At 37.4% G+C, this 18,068-nt stretch overlaps 1 protein-coding gene across 7 annotated transcripts in view; it reads right to left on the bottom strand.

The window, feature by feature from the left end:
• Mecom (MDS1 and EVI1 complex locus) overlaps positions 1 to 18,068 on the bottom strand; it is a 543,758-nt gene that overhangs the window by 220,671 nt on the left and 305,019 nt on the right. The window lies entirely within an intron of this gene.

Genomic DNA, 18,068 nt, shown 5'->3' with positions numbered 1-18,068 from the left:
AGGGCTAAATAACTTGCCAGAAAATGGACCACATTTGCAAGGGTCATCACGACAGAATCTAACAATGGATCTGTACTTCAGGACTGGCATGCTGCCTGTTGCTCAGTACAGCCAGACAAGGCAGGAAGGTGTCCACTCCAGGGCAATTCTACCTACATTTGTACCTGAGGCCTTGGGAAGATTATAGTCTATAGGTTCTACGTATTGAAAAAAAATTGTAAATCACCAAATTAAAGGTAAGCCATGAAATGCTAAATGGAGTAGAGAGTATCCTAGAATACAAGATTTTAAGCCTCGCTCACTTGACTGGTTCAGTCTCATCAGATCCCATGTCACAGAAGAGAGGGCAGCCGAGCAAGGTCTTGAAAAGCAGGACAATGATGTTCAGGCACATGGAATGTGTACATGTGTCTTGGTGGAAGTGGAGGAAAAGTTGGAGGAGAGGGGGCAATCACAGAGACAGCAAGGTACAATGAGGTTCAGAGACAAGCATAGAGACAAGGAACAACTGAGTGTTACTGGAACAGGAAGAGTGGAACTAGAAAAGAGACAGTGGAAGAGATATAATTAAAAAGAGGAAAGACATTCCTAATAGTTAATATTTAATTAAATATCAAATCAGATTTCTCTCTGAAGAATACAGGGACCATTGGGGATATTTTTTATGATTTCCAAGACCATATTTTAAGAGCTAAGATCATTGAGGTCATAGACCTTGTCCAGGTATCTTCAGTTTGCTTACATAATCTTACAAAATAATATTGGCTTCTCCACCCATGCTCCACTCACCCCATCAGCATGATTTTCTGTTCTGTCTTTTTTTTTTTTTTTTTTTGATGCTGGGAGATGGAACCAGGCCCTCCCACTAAGCTACACTTCCAGCCCAACATGATCACTTTTGAGCAATAAAGAGACAGTTGACTTTCTAATAGAATAATGCCACACTTGGATTTAGCATTAAGTTTACTAGATCTGTTATATGCTTCCTCTTGGTTGGTGCTGAGAGTATCTCTAACACCACGATATTGTTTAGACTCAAATATTTTTTTTTCCTTCGATGCTGAGAGGTGATGGAATTTGATAATAGAGTTATAAAAATTACAGCTATCTGACCAGAGCGGGGCTTGGGTGCAAAGGTTCTAATCTTATTTTACACATTCACAGAAGGATCTAGGGCACTGTCTTTTGTCTATTCCTTAGTCCCAATTTCCATGTGACCCCCTGGCAACTCATTAATCTCTCCAGAAGCTCTAGGTAGAAGGAACTTCTTCATTAAAAACCACTTCAAGCTCTTTTCCCAAGCCTGACCACGACTGATAGGGACGGAACCAAATGAACAACTTAATAAAGTCCCTTCTTTGAGAAGTGAATGATCATATGTTTAATTCCTTCCAGAAGTATTTCACTTATCCTAGGGGGAAAAAAAATTCTTAAAAACATCAATGCCAATGAATGCCTACGAAAGATAAGTGAACAGATTCATTCATCAAGAAGTTCATACAAGGGTGACGGATGTGTTGGAGGGGGAAAAAACATAGTTCTCTAGTAAAAATATAACAATATTCTAGGTCTAACTAGTGGGACCCAAGAACATGCAGAGTCATATGAATTCGCACATATTCTTCATGACTGTAACTAACACAGGAGAAGCCACCATCCTGAGGACCCATTTTGACCCCGGAAACAACCAGCTTGAGGAGATCAGAAACCAAGTCTCAGTAAACCATCTCCTAGCCTATCCTCCCCCACAGTGTTGTGTGTTTGCTCCTAAAGGCTTTATTGGAGAGTCTCAGTCTCATTTGGGGGGGAAAAAAAAAAAAACATGAAGTCATTAGAAACCTATCCGTGAGTGATGGATTTCCTTTGGTCATACCACCATTGGATCTGTCTTCCTGTACCCTGAAAGCACATGGGCGTCTGGAAGTCGTATGAATTAGGGGAGACAGAGATAGACAGATATACACGTAGACCAGAAAAAGCTTATCTAGAACAACAGTGTGTGGAGATCTCCATACCAAACCCAGAAATTAATTTATGGCAAGAGTGATGTCTTCCAGTAAAAACCATGTAACTATTTACCAAATGTGACCACAGCCCCTCGGCCCAGGAGGCCACCACCGGACCTGAGCATTGCCTCTGCAGCCTCCCTCCAAACAATGCATCCTTGTTCCGCGGCCTCCCAGCTGTGACAGGCATGATAAAAATGGAGATTGTTTTCGTACTCTATGTGCTGCTTCTACACTGACAGCAGCATGGTCATTCGCCAAATAATCAGAGTACGCTGGCATTTTTATAAATAAAGTGCTTGGGCTTGACAGTAATCTGTGCAAGGAGGACTTGGAGGATGGACAAAAAATGTCTTCTTTCCCAGGCATAGGAAAAGAGCTTCCTTGGCTGTTTTTCAGCACACTGAAATTTTCTTTTGACCAAAAGGCAGCCAGAAGCACAGCAAATGACATCAGCCCAGCCCAAACTCTGCTCTCTCCGAAAGGACACAGGGAAGTATTTCTTTCCTCCATGGCTTGCAGGAATGTGTTCCTGGGGCTCCCTTAGCTATACAAGGAGGATTTTATTTCAGTAGCATAGAGGAGTGGGGGCGGAGAGGAGGGAGTGCGGGATGTACCGCTCAGAGAACCCTGCCGTGTTCTCTGCTCACATGGATTGCTTGTTTCCTTCTCACCCTAACCCTGGGAGATGGGCGTTATTGTTCCCAATTTACCAATGAGGAAACCAAGCACACTCTGGTGTGGTGACAAAGGCCATGTCCCCAGCAGTCCACCCCAGAAGTAGCCAGAAGTGTAAGGGTGGTCGAATTATAAGAAAGGAAGATGCATCTTTCTCCTTTAAGAAAATCACCTCAGAGGCTGGGGGATTTTAAACATGTATGCTCTGTACATACATTTATGTCTGTTTTGTCAAAATATATATAAATTTTTTTATGGGGTTTGAAATATTTGTATAGACAGCAAAGTTCATTTAGGAAACTGTCTGTGTAGGAAGTATATTTAATTATCATTTGACAAATGAGAAAACTGACCTTCTGAGAGTTTAGGCAATGTGCCAAAGTCCCAGCTAGTGAGCAGAAGAAAGGGACTCAATGCAGATGCCCCAGTCCTTCTCCCTCTGCTGCAGTGTCTTCCACGTCACGCGGATTCCCTCGTAGTCCTGAGCATGCTAGAAAATCAGAACCAAAACTTTCCGACTAGGAGTGCAGCAAGAGACCAAGGCTTGTTCCATCAATGCAGTTTGCCAGGAAGAACTTGTTCTGACAACTAGAAGATTCAACTCTGGGGACTTTTGACTGAGGGTATTTCCATAGCCTCTCTCTACCACTCCCCTTCCTTCTCTGCCAACTCCCTCATCCCAGCAAAATCAAGTCACACTTGGTACAGATCAAAGCTGCTGTGCAGACTGTGGGTCCCACAGTAACAGCTCTTCACACTACATACAGCTTGATTTTCAGGCAACGGAGCATTCAGTCCAGAATGATCGATACCAGAGTGTAGAGTCTAACCTAGTAAGGCTTTGAGAACTCCCATATGAACAGCAAAAAGCCTTCACTGAGTGTCTGGGCAGGAGGTATACACAAGCACCCCAAGGTGGACAGTGAGACAGCAGACCACTCACAACATAGGAGCACAGCTAAGGATCCAGTTGTAACATGTTTAGACAGTTGCTGGAATGTATTTCTAGCAGCCACTGGAATCTGGATGAGATGATCTTTGGGCTAGTGGGATACTGTTCTGCTAGCCATATTCCAAATGAATATTTAGAAACTGCTTTCTGCCACAGAATTCAGAAATACCAAATAAGACCATGATATAAGAATTAAAAAATTAAATCCATTTCTGACCACCACTTTTAAGGCACATTTAATTGTTCAATTCATCTCTTTTCTAAAGGGTAAATTTAGCTCTATTGGAGAGTTCAGCAGAAACGTGTCTGAGGGGCATGTGAAGACATTCAACTTTATAGCATGCTAAGGCCAACAAACCTTGATTCTGAACTGAGACACTGTTGAAGAAGTTGGAAAAATGAGTTCAAATAACTAACTTAGTGTTTGATCCTTCAAGAACACTGAATGTACTGTATCAGCTAACAAATACATCTTCTGACGTCTGAGTGGTCTTTATTTCCTTTCTAGAAGTTGGCTGACAAAGTCTGTTGCTCCTTTTAGCTTCCCTTTAATAAAGGAAGTAAAAAAAAAAACTTTGAATATTATTTATGATTGGGTCTGGGGGTGATAGTTGCCAGATGTGAGATACTTCACGTAAACTATATAAAGATAAAGATCCCTGAAGATTGCTGATTTCTACAAGCAGAACTAGAAAACAAGGATCAGAATAAACACGGCATCTTCCAAAACGTGTAACAGTGAATCCCCAAATCCCACGTGCTGGTGCTGGTTTAGAAGCCAGCAAGGGGGCAGAGGCATCAGGGACCAATAAGGACCACACCAACATAATGTGGCAGTAGTGCTGAAGGGATTGTTTTGCTTTGGTAAGAGACTGAGGAGGCCTCACCATGGAAGTAACACTTCTACTAGGCTTTGAAGGATGTATAAGATCTTGCTGAAGATCTGTGGAGGGGAGGGGAGAAAAGCCATCCCAGAGAGAACTGAAAAATAGGCAAAACATCAGAAAGGAAAGAATAGATGCTCTTGAGCATATGAGACAATATTTTATTCAGAGGGGGGAAAAAGGATTACGACATCTGAACCTTTACAGTATGTTATTTTGAAAAAGTATATTAATTTCAGATGTAAAAACATTTTCCTTGTGTACAAGTAAATAGTGTAATTGAAGTGACAGAGGAGACATGTAGAATTTATTATCTGAAAGAAAATCTAATCAATAGGTATTTCATTTCGAAAAGTTAATGAAATATTATGGAGAGAGTGGCCTTTTAAGCTTTGATTTTTAGATTCAGAGAAAGAGCTTAATTTCCAGTGACAAGGTCAGTACTAGTTGAATGCTCTCCTTCTGCTTCCCACAGAAAGGACCGCTCTTTCGTGCTTGGATTATTTATTAAAATCAGGCTTCTATAATCAGAGTCTACTTAAACTTTTTTTTTTTTTTTGTAGATCAGCAAGTTAAAAAATCATATCACCTTTGTTGTTTCTACTAGCTATAAAGGGTTGTTAAAGTACTTATATGAAATTAAATATGAATTGCATGAACATGTGTATAACAAAATCCTCTCTTTTCAGTTCATGCTAATTAATATTCAGTGCAATAAGTACAGGGGTATTTAATACTATTATCATCAGGGAAGGGCAGAGGGTTCAAGTCATTGCAAAGGACAATGTGGGTATATTTTATCTCCTGCTAATTAGCAAAATTAGATGAACTTCTGGAAGATTATTTGAAAGCAAAGGTTTGCCAAGCCTACTTTCAATAAGCAGATTTTATGCTCCCAATAGCCTAAGACTCAACTCCTAGATGACAAAAATAAATCTTTTGGTACATCCATCATGGTTAAAGCAAGCTATTTCCAAGGTCAACTATAGGGTCAGATACAAAAGGATTGCCAAATAGTCACATATGCAAAATCAGAGACACCAGCTTATCTGAAACAAATGCTGTGCCCTGCAAAAGAAAATTCACTTATTTGTTTGCATTTATGGTAACCCATAAACAGAGCTTGATTTGGGGACACAATGAAATTTGTATATTATTGCCTAATGGGATTCCTTCTCGTGGAAGTAAAAAGTGTAAAAGCACTGACTCTTCTTTTTGCCAAGATCAGGTCAGTGAGTCAACTATATATCTTAGGTGATGTATATAAAGTGATAGACACTACATGACACTGTCACTATGGAGGCAGTCCCTCTTTCAAAAGGATGTCTTTGTTAAGTACATGTGTCCTCATAACTGCCTTTGAGAAGTAGACATACGCTGATCCTATAACACTCCACACCTTCTTTGAAGCCCTTAAAGACCTCACTTCAAAAACATGTCCTATTTTAATTATATCATCCTGGTACATGAGAGATAAGGTGATTTCTCTACTTCCTGGATCAAAAGGAACAGCAGGATTAGACAGAAACAGCACATCAACTATCATTTTGACTGTCTCAAGATTACGACATTTGAACATTTTATATCCACGCCACAATTCTCCTTTCAGTGTCTAGGCGGAAGTTTCTGCACTTTGTTTGACCCGACTGAACTTTGTCACACTGCCTTCTCACCACCCCTGCCGCAGCAAGCCACTAAATCTTACCAACTATCTCTTTGTTGTCTCTTGTACATTCCCAGCCCCTCCCTCCAATCTTACCAAGCCAGTTAAGTTGCACTTTTCACCTTCTTTGTTGACATACAATGAAGTAACTGCATTTATTTGAATATTGACTGCACATTTGGTCAACATCTCAAATTTTATAAGTCAACTAGATCGTGTTTCAAGGCAGCGTCCTAAAATTTCATAGCTCATCTCTCTTTGCTTGCTCAGAGCAAAGTAATGAAATGAAAAAGCCCAGAACTCTAGAGAAAGTTTGTTTAGTCTTGTCATCATATAACTGAACTAAATTATTCAGCACCATATAAGTGTTTTAAAACATTCTATTATGGAAAAGGAAGCTATTAGTTTGTTAAAATATACTTAAATTTGATAGGCATTTAACCAATGTCTATAAAAGTAGAGTGTGTTGGAATGAAAATTATTCAACATGAGTTCATTGTTGTAGAGAAAGAAGTAGGCAGCTATACTAAATGAAAATGTTTGGGCTACAGAGTCTAGCTTCCAAGTTCCATCATGGTAGAAAGCTGGGTCATTCTGTTCTGTAGCCACAAGGTATAGAGAACTGTTGTACCTGATGTCTGGGGCCATAATCACCAGAGTTTTTAAGATATTTTCTGCAATATATTATCTAACCTAGTTAATATAGAATGCTGGACTTGAGGCCTTCTATGTCAAAGAATCTTATTTTATAACTAGACCCATTACTGTCTGAAACATTATACTGAATCTACTAGTGGATATCGTTAATTCCTGAACATCTCAAGGTTTACAAGAACCTCCTGTTGACTTTTCCCACTCCCAGGTGAAGAGATGTTACTTGCATCAATATGGAAACATATTGATTTGGTAATCTTTTTAAAAATCAGACATTTAACTTAAGTTTGAGAAATCTAAATATTTTTAAAATTGGACTTTCATCTTGTAAGAGTTGATTCTGTGAATAAAGACAAAGATTCCAAAAAATTTAGTAAATCTGTTAGCCAGCTCATAAATTATGCCATATACTGTATTCAGTTGCTGAGTTAGAAAAAGATTAGAATTTTCCTAAGATATGTCTAGTTTGGAAGCTAATTCAATCTATTGAATGGAACAAACAGGTCCATAACTGATAAGAAGGAAAGTTATACAGACTAAAAACTGTGCCTATAAGTTAAACCCTAAGAAGCAAACAAAGCATCTGCCTACACAGATGTATAGTACCTGTTGCCAGAGCACAGACCAAAAATCAGATAACCTGAGGACCAGGGAGGTTAGGATATGACTAAGGCTGACTTTGTGAGGACAGTGATAAGGTTAGAGGCTCCATCAACTGCTTCTGACTGCTGCCTGGTCCCAGAATGGGCCCAATGTCGCCTGTATCTTGAATGCTTCAAGCTCAGTCACAATTCAAATTTGTTATGTGAAATATTCCAACTATTAAACATTGGCCATGAAACTCAAAACTTATATACCAAAACACTTTCACAGCTTCTTAATTGTCACCTTTGATCAAAGTTTCAGTGAGACTGTATTGTAGAATTTAGGCACAAACATGGTTATAAATGATAAATGATGGTAAATTTGGAAACACCTATACCAGGACTTCCATCCCTGTCCTCAGGCACTTACTGGGCACCAGGTGCCAAGATCCAGAGTCAGAGTGAAGAGGTTGGAAGGCTCTGTCCCCACGTCATGTGATTTACAGTCCAATGGATGCACCTGGTTACAATCCTGGCATTCACCAAGCAATTTCCTAGGAAATTCTGTTGGCATCCTAGAAAGATTCAAAGGAAATCCTTCCCTCCCTTTCTTTCCTCCACACCCACTTGTAGTTTACACTCATTATAGCTTCATAGCCAGAGAGGTAAGAAAACTGTAACAGGGTTTCTTTCGTCCCCTTAGGAAGGATTCCTGTAGGGTTCTGGTGCAGATTTAATGTGACATGCAAGAATGTGTAATTTTACCAGTGAGCTCATTTTAGTGTTCCTCAATGTTGTACAGTCTGCTAGTTGCTTAGCTAATATTCTTTCTTCTACCTTTTGCTTTATGAAGGGCAGAAATGAGCTCAACTTAAAAAAAAATGCCATTTCTGAGATTAGGACAGTCACGTGAAATTAAAATGCAGTCAATGAAATGGAAGCAGAAACGGTTGTATGAGACTTCAGGAAAAGTTGAAATGAGTTTTCGTCCTTTTCCACCCTTTTTCTGTTGGTTACCCAAATATGAGAACTGGAGCTCTCTGGTGGCTCCATTGTGATCCTAAGAAAACTTTTAGGAAGGAAGCTACCGACCAAGAATAATGAGGCAAAAAGACTAAAAGAACTTGGGTCATCGATGTCTTCGTGGGGTCACTACACCAGTCCAGGAGACCAACTACTTCCCAGGGAAGCTGTAAGCATTATCAGTTTAGGCAAATATGCCTAATAAATGGTTTACTGGTGTTACATTGCATGATATGTTAAATGTCATTATGATATGTTCAATTAGCAGTGAGTAGTTCTGTATTCTGTACAGAACTGTAACTAACACACAAGATTTTAACGTAGCATATCTATCAACCTTTGCACATGCATCTGTGATAGATTGTCTTAGACGATTTCTATCTCCAGTATTTTTCTAAAAAAACAAAAAAAAAGTTTCCTTTAAGATGTTCCAACAATAATCATGAGTTTCAACCTGTAAAGCATAATAGTATTTATGCTTCAATAATTTGTTTACCCTATAGGCTTCATGTCATGTGTGAAAAGTAAAACAAAAACAACAGAAAGAAAAAAAAGACCCTCCTAATGTGTTCTAAATGCAATCCAGAACTTATGCAGTATCAATTAACTAAGTAGACATCTCAAAATATATGAAATATTCTTATCTTAAAAAACATTTGGAGAGTGTGGGCAAGCACCTATTTGTCTACGTGTAGGAGTAAACCATTCGTGCTTCCTTTTCTAGGATGCCAACAGAATACCTCAATTCCAGGAAACCATTGGCATTCCACTGCATCAAGTCATCTAAACATGTGTGTGTGTTTGTGTTTCTCTCCCCACCCTTGTCCCCGCCCACATTATATTTGGTCTCACAATCAAGTTCTTATCCATAGTGAGGGTCAATTTTGTAACCTAGCCTGCTCTGGTGTGCCCTTATTAAATAAATTGGTAATTAAGAGGAGTTTTATTGCCAATATTTTTAAAGAGAAAAAGTTCATTATTTTGAATTAAAATTCTATAAAATGCTACTACCCATTCATCCTATGACCATTTTTAACTAAATGCTATATGATAGACAATGAGCATTTAAAACCAAGTAAGAAATTATGTCTGCCCACAAAAATCAACTGAGGTAAATGATTAGCAAAAAATTATGATACAGCATGGGAAATGCCATGGCAGAAATATTATTCCCAAAGTTTTCTATGGCCTGGAAAAAGAAATCTATAAATCTATTTTGAGCCTCAAGAAAACCTCTTAAAAAGAAGATGAGTTGGTGAAATTTGTAACTGTGATTGGGAATTAACTGGACAAACAAAAGTGAAAGGTATTGCAAGGAGGAAGGAGTCTGCTTGGAGCTCACTTAACTATTTGAAAACATGACATCTGGCTTAAACCCGTGATTTGTTCCACAGAAGAACTCCCAGAAAATACATATGCTGGGCATAGTAGTACACATCTGTATTACCAGCTACTCAGGAGGATGAAGTAGGAGGATGGCAAGTTTGAGGCCAGCCTCAGCAACTCAGTGAGACTCTATCTCAAAACAAAATAAAAAGGGCTGTGTATGTGGCTCAGTGATAGAACAATTGCTTAATTTGCATAAGGCCCTGGGCACATGTCATAGTACTGAAGAGCAAAAGAGGGAACACATATCATTACATGTTGTCATATTGTCACAAGTCTGTGTGAAAAAGTCTAAAGAGTAAATAGCAATTTTTTTTGTGGTGTGAGGGGACCAGGAAATGAACCCAGAGGAAATTAACCACTGAGCCTCATCCCCAGCCATTTTAATTTTTTTATTTTGAGATAGGGTCTGACTAAGTTGCTGTTGCTATCCTCCTGCCTCAGCCTCGCAACTACTGGGATTATGGGTGTGCACCACCAGGCCCAATGGTAGAGAGCAATCTTTAACAAACTGATGATAGTTTATACCCATGACCCTTCCAATATCTCATTCCATAGAAATACACATGGACATCTAAAATGGTTGAGCAAAAAATAATTTTTTGTTCATAATCTTAGAAAGTTTCAGGACAATAAATATTTTCCTCTTAATAGAGAATTTTTAAGATATTAAAATAAATGTAATCCATAGACATTTTTCATATACCAAATGAAGTTACACTCCCATTAAGTAATATCTTTTGTTATCAATAACATTTTGCTGAACTTGGATAATAAAGCTTTTGCTGCATCCTCTTACTTAGATGGATAGACTGAACTTATATAAATTTATATAATATACTGTACACCTACATATATAATTAATAGAGCTATAGTTGAACATGGTGATGTCCAATTGCCTATATATTGGTAGCTAAAGTGTAGGCAAATTTCAGATAATGATATCAATTATGATGCCACCACAAATATCACTATTCATACCTATAATCATAATTTCAATGATAATAAAACTACCCCACCATCTTTATCATTTTTCATGCTTACGATGTTCCAGGCATTATATAGACATCTTCATAACATTTAATTCATATCCCACTATGACCAAGATGTAGATATAAATTCCATTTTGCAAATAAGGAAGCTTAAACCAAAGGCTGAATGTCCTCTCTGATAAGTGGATGCTGGTCCATAATGGGTGGGGGACAAGGGGAAAATGGAGGAACTTTGATTGGGGAAAGGGGATGGAGGCAAGGGAAGGGGTATGGGGGCAGGAAAGATGGTGGGATGCGATGGACATTGTTACCCAAGGTACTTGTATGACTGCACATATGGTTCAAGCTACATCATGTACAATCAGATAGATGAAAAGTTGTGCTGCAATTGTGTAAAATGAATCAAAATGCATTCTGCTGTCATATATACCTAATTAAAATAAATAAATAAATTTATTTTAAAAAAAGATTAAGGGCTGGGGTTGTGGTTCAGTGGAAGAGTGCTTGCCTCACACATGTGAGGCACTGGGTTCCATCCTCAGCACCACATAAAAATAAATAAATAAAATAAAGATATTGTCCATCTACAACTAAAAATTATACATATATAAAAAAGATCAAACAAATTGTTATTTTTCATGCAGTAACAGAGAGGGAAGATTATCTAAATAGTGTGAAACAAGCTCCAAATTCACCACTGGTGAGTGTGTGGGTTTGGTCTTCTCTGAACAAAGGTTTCCTCATCTAGAAACTGGATGCATCCATCATGCATATTTAATAGAGTGGCTTTGAATATGGAATTTAATATCATAAAAATGTACACAACCATAAAAGTATTAATTATCATGCCCATGAAAAGCCTATAAAGGGATTTATGTGATAAAAACTTAAAAACAACACACCTACAAAAACAGCTTATAGTAAATGATAATAGAAGGCAGAAATAGTTTACTGTGGGTGTTTCTTGCAGTTTCACAAGTGTCATAACACACTAGAAGACTTTAGAAATCTTAGACACATCATTTATCTTAAGTTCCACTAAAGATTGATCTGAAAATACATAGGATGGACCACATAAATTGACCCCACTATAAAAATTCAAAGGGCTTGCCAGATTCATCTCTTTTTTTATTTTAATCTTTTAAAAGCATGTTTAGATTATATTCATTTGATTTTAGTGAAGCTTTTCCCTAAAATAAATTGCCTATACATGCACACACTAACACATGTGGAATTCCTTTTCTGTAATCCTCAAAGAGGCTTTTGATTCTTCTTCTGATTCACCAAGAAAGAGTCAGTGAGCAAGTGAGATGCGTACTGGGATTTGGATGGCTCCGGAGTCACAGCATACGTTTACATAGAAACCAGATGGTTGTGGAAAATTTTCTTTTTTTTTTTCTTTTATAAAAAATGAATGGATTATTGAGGTGTTTCTACAGACTCTTACCCTCAAATGGATAAAAAGTGCAAATCAAAGGAGAACTAAAGGGAAATGGCATTTAAAATAATCAAGCAGCCCATCACAGCTCAGCCACACATCCCAGAGGGGAAGCCCTTCGAAAGGAACATCGCCAGGACCCAGGACTCTGGAGCAGAAGGTTGGGGCTTCCATTATTCAGGGAAAGGGGAGGATGAAGGAAAAGAGAAATCTTTTAGTCCAGAAAGTTGAAGGCCTTTAGAAGGCTTACTTTTTTTTTTTTCCTCCCTGGAAAATTAACCACCATTTATAAGATGGGATGTTCAAGGGACTTCACATTTTAATCTTATGATATTAATCCCCTGAAGCTTTGAACTGACAGGCAGGACAATGTAAATGAGCCAGAACAAGAATCAGAGCCAGAATTTCTGTTGTACCATGACAAAAAAAAAAAAAATGTGTTATTAGTGCTCAGTGATTAATGAACATGCAGGAGAAGGGATGTAACAAGTATAAGACTGTCCTGGTATGTACATGGTTTATACAATAATAGGGCAAAATAGAATCAACTTTCCTTCTCTCTCACACGTACACATATTGTACATGCATATCCACACCATATGAGATATTTCATATGTAAATTTTGTAAATATGTACACTTTCATTTACACTTAGCATTTCAAAAAATGTTTAAAAAAATTGTTAATAGATACCATGTACTTGGGAAATGACACACACAATAAACCCTGCTTATTAACGAATACATTTATTAGTTATCAATAGTTATTCATATTTTGTCTTAAATAATTCAGATTCAGTATCTACTGGTAAGTTAATTTCACTGAAAAAAAAATAAATAAATTAACCAGATCTGTAGTAACTCCTGAATGCAATCACAGAAGATAAATTTAGTAAAAAATGCTGTTAAAATTCAAACAACTAGGAAAGGAAAAGAAAAAAAAAAGCATGGCATTAAAAGAAAAAAAATCTTTTTTAACAAAAGAAAGAGCATTCTGGGAAAATATGATGCTCTAACAAAAGCAGAGCATGTCATTTTATGAAATTTAAATTAACAACATCCTCTTCCTTTATGTCTGACCACCAAAAATGCTCAGAAGAATATAAAGGCCTGCCCACAAATCATACATGTTTATGAAGCACAAATCTAATGTCAAGTGTTCATCAGGCTCCTCAGCCCTCTCTGAGGCAGAGGAAAAGGAAGCCCAGAGAAAGTTAGGGAACAGGGAGGGGGAGGGCAGAACCAGAGACACAGTGGCAATCCATCAACCACATCCACTTCTCCACGTCAAAGCCACAAGCAGCTGTGACACGCCAAGGAACAGGAACAAGAAAAGCAGCCATGATATTTTAGGAACTGAATAAAGTATAGTAAATAAAAGGATAGTGACATAGTAATTACCACAACAGACATTAGGAGATAGGATCATTTTTATTTGATCAGTTAGTTGTTGGTTGACACCCTTCCCCTACCTTGGCCTCTTCTTATTTTAAAGGCTGCATCCCCAAAAATAAATGATTATCCAGCACTACCACCACCACCACCCCCAGTGAAAAGCAATGTAGTAACTGGATAAAAACTTGGGGAAGATTATTTTCCCACACTACAGACAGATACAAATTTTTTTTTTAACTTTTGTTTGGTTTTATGATAACTTGTTTTAGAAATAACAATTACAGGTAAAGAACAAACAAAATCACAGTAAGGAAAAAAAATAATCAAGCAAATCATTTTTGTGCTGCTGAAGAAAAGGGAGCTCTACAAAACAATCATGGTCCCTACTTCTTTTCTTTGCATTACTTTACTGGGTTTTATTCTTTTCTCTCTTCCTCCTTTCTTTCCTTCCTGCCTTTTTTCTTTCTTTCTTCCTTCTTGTCTTTAAACCCAAAGGGCACAGCTGGACCTGGTGGCATATTCCTGTAATCCCAGCTTCTTGGGAGGCTGAGGCAGGAGGATCTCAAGTTTGAGACCAGCCTAAGTAATTTAGGGAGACATTGTTTCAAAATAAAAAGATCTGGGGAGGGGCTCAGTAGTAGAAATCCAATCCCCTGGGTTCAATCCTCTGTACAACAAGACAAAACAGCCCAGCAACCAAAGGGCCAATCCAGTCAGTCAGTACCAATTTCATTTATACTTTTCGAGACATCTCTCTCAACCTCACTTCTGAGTTATTTTCTTTCTTTTAATAACATTTTTAAAATGTTTTTAGGAAGCCATGTTCAAAAATTTTGTTTCCTCAAGGAGGGTTAAATCTGTAAAGAATTATTGTATTGCTTTTATTTAACCCTGGATCATCCAGTAAATTTATGTAACTATGTTTAGCTATTCATTTGGATTTTCTTCTTTTAAACATCAATATTGTTGCTCTGAAATCAAAGATATTATTGTTCTGCTGTTCAAAGGGCATGGTACCTAAGTGAGACAATACAATGAAGAACTTTTTCTTTGGTGATAAACTAATTGGCTAAAATTAACAGACGGGTAAAATAATTGACACTCTTAGATCAATTTCATCTATAAATGTGGTTCTAAAGTTAGAATCACGTGGGCAGCTTTACAAAGTACTGATACCTGGTCAGCACCCACAAAGATTCTAATTAAGTTGTTCAGGGGGGCTTAGGGATCCGAAGTTTTAAACTCCTCAGGTGATTCCAGTATGCAGCCACAAATGGAGAGCTCTGGTTGACGAGAGAGGGAAGGCCATTCCTTGCAAGACAGGAAGCATAGAAGCGATTGAGTAGACTGATCCTGCACAAGGAAGGACCCTGGAAGGACAAGCCAATATTCCCCACTTGCTCAGGATTTTCAAAAATTGTTCGTGGGATTAATCAGGGGGACTAACTGGAAAAATGGTAAATTATTGCCATTTTGTAATGGCAAATAAATAATCACATTATCCCCTTAAGCCAGTGACCCTCTAAAGATGGAGATTGAGGAGAAAATGAGACATCTGATGGAGAATATGCAAATCTTCCTATAAGGCAGAAAGGCTCTATCTTTAGCATGTAATTACATAATTGCTAAATTCAATTAGACTTCCTTCAATAGAGGTAACACAGAGCTCAGAAAGGGGATAAGTACTGTAGAGGTTGAGTATCCCACATCTGAAATACTCAGAACCTGAACTGTTTCAGATTGGGACATTTTTGCATTTAGTTGAGCATCTCTAATCTGGAATTCTAAATCCAAAAATGCTAGGTTTAGCACTCTACCGCTAAACCACATGCTCTACCACTGAGCCACAACCCCGTCCTGCATCCAAAAATGCTCTGAAGTTGGAAATTCTTCGAACCGTTCAGGTTTTGAAGCATTTTGAATTTTAGGAATGAATTTAGGGATGAATTTAGGGATGCTCATCCTGTACTCCAATTCTAAAAGGTTCCCAGTTGTGCTGGCCTGCGACAAACAAGAATGGAAAGACTTCTGCTGGTTTTAAACAGCAGATGACAAAACAGTCATCAGGGGTCTGTTCTTCCCTATGCATGGGGTGGGATCATTCTGTTTCTCACTGTGAATGTTGGGTTCTATTGACTAGTGGATGGAACACGATGCCCAAATTGCCTGGGAGACGGAACTACTTCTACACATCAGTCAAGTCATATGAAAACAAAAGAGAGAGACAGTCTCCAATGGAAAATATCATGCTGGTAAGATGTTCAGAACTATTTGCTGGGAGCTTGAGATGATGCAGATTGACTTAGTTCTGAAGTAAGAAGGATGGTTTTCTGTATCCTCTGTGCTACTTTTCCTTCAGTCCATGATAATCTTCCCTAGGCCCTTTTCTTAAAGCAGAAAATGACTCTGTACCTCCATTTGGCCCTTGCTGCTCCTTCAGCAGGTCATAAATCAAGCTGAGCTCAGCCTGGGCTTGGGGCTTGGGGGAGAATTTCTATAAAATGGACAAAGTTTGTTCCAATGAAAGCAGAGGAGACATTTGAATATTCTATAGATACAGTTCTCAATATGAGTATTTAAATGTATAATTGGGATTCACAAAGCAAAAAAAAAAAAAGATGAATTCAGAATTCCACAGTTGGAATGAATTGAAATAATGAAGTATCTTAGTTTTGATATGAGGTGTTAAGATATGTTTTTTATTATTTATGTTTCTTTTATTTGTTCTAATCCAAGATGATACAAGTGATTTGGAAAAAGAGGAGTTGAATAGTCAACATTATTGATATTTCATGCTTGCATTTGGTGTATTATTATAAAATTATATATTATATATGTGTATGATGAACTTATGAAATAAATCAATTTTTATTAAACTATGATTTTATATAGCCAATCTTTTTACAATAAGAAAAATTTAATTCTGACATCCTTTTTTTAAGATAGAGAGAGCATTTTTTAATATTTATTATTATTTTTTCTTTTTTAGTTTTTCGGCGGACACAACATCTTTGTTTGTATGTGGTGCTGAGGATGGAACCCGGGCCACACACATGCCAGGCAGCACGCTTCCGCTTGAGCCACATCCCCAGCCCCTGACATCCTTACACATTATTTATTACTTAATTTTAGAGAAATAAGACAATGGCAGAATTTATACAAAATATTTTGGAAAATTTGCTTTTTTTTTTTTTTTTTTTTTTTTTGCATTTGGTTTTGTGAGATTTCAGAATGGCTTTCCTGAGTTCATCTTTGGAGGCAATGTGTGTAATGATCACTTTATATAAAATAGTAATTGTGACCCACCTGGCCTGTTCACCCTCTTCACATAAATGTTAAAATTCCAATGAAATCACATACTGTTCTATGTAAGTCACAGGAAGCCATCTTTTCAAAAAATATGACACAAAGTCTTGTAATAACATTTCCTGAGTACAATCTAGGGAGCTTTCAGAGGGACCAAATGAAGTCATAGCAACAGAGCCTCCTATAAAAAGTGAGAAATATTAATAAATACAATGCTTCTCTCTCATCAAATAAAAGCTCCTCACAAAGGACCGCCTCATGACCTGGAGAGAAAATATTTAATATCTTAAAGCAATTCAAAGAAAACATAAAAAGTTACACTACTTTTATACAGAGGGTAATGTTAGGCCTGGAGAAACTCAACATAACTCAGTGTTTAAAATAAAATATATGTTTAATAGGCAACAATTGCTGACCATTTATCTTAACACTTTTTTAAAAGATTCTCCATTAAAACACCATACTTATTCCTTAAAAGTTTCTCAAGTGGTTTCTAGCTATTTCTTTTATTGCTACATATAAAAGAATGACTGAGCAGGTGATTTACTTAAAGAGATGACTGCTTAATGAGAATGAACTTTGACTCATTTAAATTAACACGAATATTTATTGTTGCAAGCTTAATAATGTTTTTGGAAATCATTAAGAATGAACCTCTAGAATAAATAAATTTAATAAAGTAGACTAAAAAGTGACACGCATCCTATTTAAGAAGTACCTCCCTTCACTGGAAATCAAGAAGCCATACATGGTTTGAGCAGTGTCATGGTAAAATTTGATAGAAACCATCTCGGTTTCTACTTGAGGTAGTTTTACCTAGAGAAATTCAAGGCAAGATACTCTGAAAAAAAAAAAAAATGCCTAGAATGACCATCCCAAAGAGAACAAAGTAGTTCAGTCTAGTTCGTAAACTCTTGTGCAATGGGAAATGATTCTATCCTGACCCATGATGGCTTCTCTGGCCAAGATTTATCTACCAATGGAGGATAACTACCTAGGTAGACCATTGTTTAATTTAGAAATTATTTTAGTCAGCCAATAAATTTCTACATCCAAGGGAAGAGTACAATGAGACACAGAATACCACCATTGTTAATGCTTAATCTCTG

Source organism: Callospermophilus lateralis, chromosome 10 (genome assembly GCF_048772815.1).
Source record: "Callospermophilus lateralis isolate mCalLat2 chromosome 10, mCalLat2.hap1, whole genome shotgun sequence".
In the NCBI taxonomy this organism is placed as follows: domain Eukaryota; kingdom Metazoa; phylum Chordata; class Mammalia; order Rodentia; family Sciuridae; genus Callospermophilus; species Callospermophilus lateralis.
Note: the sequence above shows the minus strand (reverse complement) of the source record. Positions and strands in the feature narration are given on the sequence as shown.